This window comes from Gavialis gangeticus, unplaced genomic scaffold (genome assembly GCF_001723915.1).
Source record: "Gavialis gangeticus isolate Ggan-Ray unplaced genomic scaffold, GavGan_comp1, whole genome shotgun sequence".
NCBI lineage: Eukaryota > Metazoa > Chordata > Crocodylia > Gavialidae > Gavialis > Gavialis gangeticus.
The window spans coordinates 3675917-3679374 of record NW_017729016.1 but is presented as its reverse complement, the minus strand read 5'-3'; positions in this window follow the sequence as shown (position 1 = coordinate 3679374).

Sequence of the window (3458 nt, the reverse complement as noted above, 5' to 3'; positions counted from 1 at the left end):
TTCTGGACGGACTAACTCTAAGCATAGCAAATAAAGGCTATGTCATATGTGGACATAAATCCATAATTCTTGCCGCGCATGCCTTCCCCCTTAAGGCTGTCTGAATACTCATCCGAGGCCAATCTCCTAAGAATTCATTCCTCCCAAGAAGCAATTCGCTTAATCCCATTTATATCAGTAATGGGTGAAAGACTGACTATAGAAATCGGTAGGGTGGTCTGATGTGACCACCGTTCAGGAGTTGTTCAAACAAGTAAGAGGCCATCGGTGGATCATCCGGTCAATGATTGAACAACTGCATGGCTTTGTTCGGAGGGCTTTGATCTCCAGTACAGTGGATCACTCAAGGTCAGGCAATTGCCTGGGTTTTATAACCTAATTGCTGAACTTCTGTACCGCTCACAGTCAACACATTGCAGGTCAGGAGCCCCACCGTGCTGGAGAAATGCCCCTGAGAAAGGCAAGATGCTGCAAAGGGAAAGGAGAGGGCATGTGGTAAGGGCAGGGCTCTTTTCCTATGGAAGAAGCAAGCATTTGGCCCAGCTGGGGTGGCTCCCAGCTGAACAGAGCATTGCTCTGCTCAAAGGTGGCCGATTCCCAAGTGTGACTCATGCCCCACATGGATAGTTGTGGAGAGCAAAAGGCAGATGGCTGATAAGAGAAAGCCTTTTACAACAGGGATTAAGGGCTCCCTTGGCCAGCTGGCCACTGGAGTAGATTATACTAAGACCATATTTAAATGTGGGTTAATTTGTTTGTTCAATGGTCCATAAACTTTTGGATCCATCCCTCAAACAAGGGTTGGGCTAACAGCTAGTAAAAGTGACTTTCCTTCCCTGACCTGTTGCCCCACATTCATATTACATCTGAATTTGGGGGTTGAAGAAAATTCAATTTCCCCCTCTCTGCATTCATGAAAGGTTGCAAGCACTGAGTTGGCATCAGGGCAGGTTATAGTCAGAAAGGCTCATCTTAGCCTGCTTCTTGCCTGCCTCTCTCAGCGGGAGGTGAGAGGGTGTTTAATGGAAAATACCCTCTGATGAAATTGCCTACCCAATTTTGCAGGTTTGGGATGGCTGAGAAGAGGCCCAGGTAAGCATCCAACATCTGCGTGCTGATATACACCAGCAAACCAAACTGCACCATGGCAAACAAGTAAGACTCGTGGAGTCACGGTTTGTTTGGTCTCATTTTAAAGTGAGACCTTGCTCGTTAGCCGTTACTATTTACTTGCACTGAATAATGTCATGCCAGATGCCCAGTTATAGAGAACCATTGCATCAATCCTTTACAATGAAATGATCAATACAGGGGTATAACAAAGCAGATCAGCTCATATAGGGGTGGAGCATCCACGTGTAAGTTCTTCCCTTAACGAGTTGGTCCAGTTCTTTGCTAAAAGCCTCTTTAGCATAACCTATAGCAGCTCATGCCTCTTAGCTCTGAGTTTCCCCATTGAGTGCCTGGTGAACGGGAAACATTGTGAAATGGTGTGGCACTTTGTTCCTTGTTTGAAACCTGCCTGTGGGACATATGGGCCTAGAGAAAATATCCACAGTCTCAATAATTAATCATTCTCCCTCAAATGATCTCTCAGGATTTATAATGGAAAAGCAGACCTGTATGAATAGCCAAGCCAGTGGCGGCTGCCAGGGTAGAAGTCTATTACCCTACTCAGGGAGGGTTTATTTTAGCATCAGTGGGGGATTATGTAGAAGGGGTCCCTTCAAGGATGTAGTTTGAATGAATGGGGGGGAAATATATGCACGTGCACATGCGCATACATAATGCCCCTATCTTGATCCAGCCCTTAGGTTCTGCATAATCAAGGGATCCCCTTTTTCGTTACCTCCTGGCAGGATTAGCAGCTATTGCCTGATGCAAACTGACCTCACTCACCGCTATCGGTCACACATTATGAGTTCATATGAGGTAATGCAGTTCGCGGTGCCTGGCTGTGTCTGCACACAGGGTATGAGGTTGGGCAATTCGTCTGCCCAGGAAGCAATTGTCTCGAAAGACCTTTAAGGATGTCAGCACCAAATAAGATTGCCTTGAATTATGGGCTTCATCAGGTAAAACACCCGGTTATTTCTAAACCCCGTTGGGTCACCTTGTTCCCCTGAAAAAGCAGAAGACATCAAGGAGTGAGAAGAAGGATTATGTAAGGGATAGTCTGAAAAACCCACAGGCCACCTGAAGAATGGCACTTTGTGCTTGAAAGCGTGGCTACATAATTGTCCAAACAAAAAAAACTTATCAAAGAAATGAGGCCACCAGTAGACCTACCTGCATTAATGTAGTTACCCTAGTGCTAGGTAGATGCTTTGAGATGGCATAAAATGGCATTTGCAGCACCACTTTGGTGTAAGCCAAAGCAAGGCATCCCAGCATAAGACCTTGGTTTGCATCATTGAAGCAGGTCAGCTATAGGGCCTCGGGGATGTAGGATCAGTAGGATGCTTCAAGACTCCCCTCATGTACTTACTCTGGGGTGAATATCTGCAGGGCAGGAAGGGCTTCAGGAGACCATGAGTGCAAAATATCATCGTCGTGTTCCTTGAGGTAGGTGGGCTGCACGAGCTCCACTTGGCATGCTCTTCGATGTGCTGGAAGCAATAAACCTCACAACGACTGCAGCAACCAACACCTTCAGCACCTTCCCCATTTTGCTTCCTCAACCTCCAGGGGTTGGAAGTACGGGCAGATATTCCAGGAGTTGAGCGCGCATTTGCACATGGATCATAGAGCTTGGTTGTTTTTTTTCCCCCCAACAGCATGTGTTTTGCATTTATCTTCCCCCAGCCCCTTCTCTCTGCTTCAACCCACACCCCCAAAACAAACAACAGGCAAAATGGTAATAGAATTCATATTATAGCTCTGTTCCTCTAACCAGCCATTGCTAGCTGGCGATTTTTCATTTTATACGCTACCACAATGCTTATAATCACCACTTTTTAATGCTCAGTTGACACTCATATATTTCTTGTGTCTTTGAATTCAATGTTCTCTGGCTTCCTTAAAAAAAAAACAAAAAAACCCCCAAAAACCCAACAAGCCAGCATGGGAAATGGTACAATTTGGTACAGAATCATAGGGTTGGGAATGACCTCAGGGGTTATCTAGTCCAAAGCCTAGCATGAGGCACACTCTTCTATTTCTGTACTCTCCCAGACAGATGCTTATCAAGTCTCTTCTTGCAAACCTCCAACGAAGGAGTTTCCACAACTTCCCTTGGCAGCTCGATCCTTGGTCCTACTGTTCTGGGAGTTGGGAGTTGTTGGGGTTTTTTTTTTTTTTTTCCTCTCTCCCTCTCTCTCTCTCTGAGATGTAATCTCAAAATCTGCTTTGCTGCATTTTAAACCCGTTGCTTTGCAGAGCGGGGTGGAGAACGTGTGGTTAGGAGGAGGGCTGGGAATCAGAAGGCCTGGCTTCTCTTTCTCACTTCAGGATTAAGT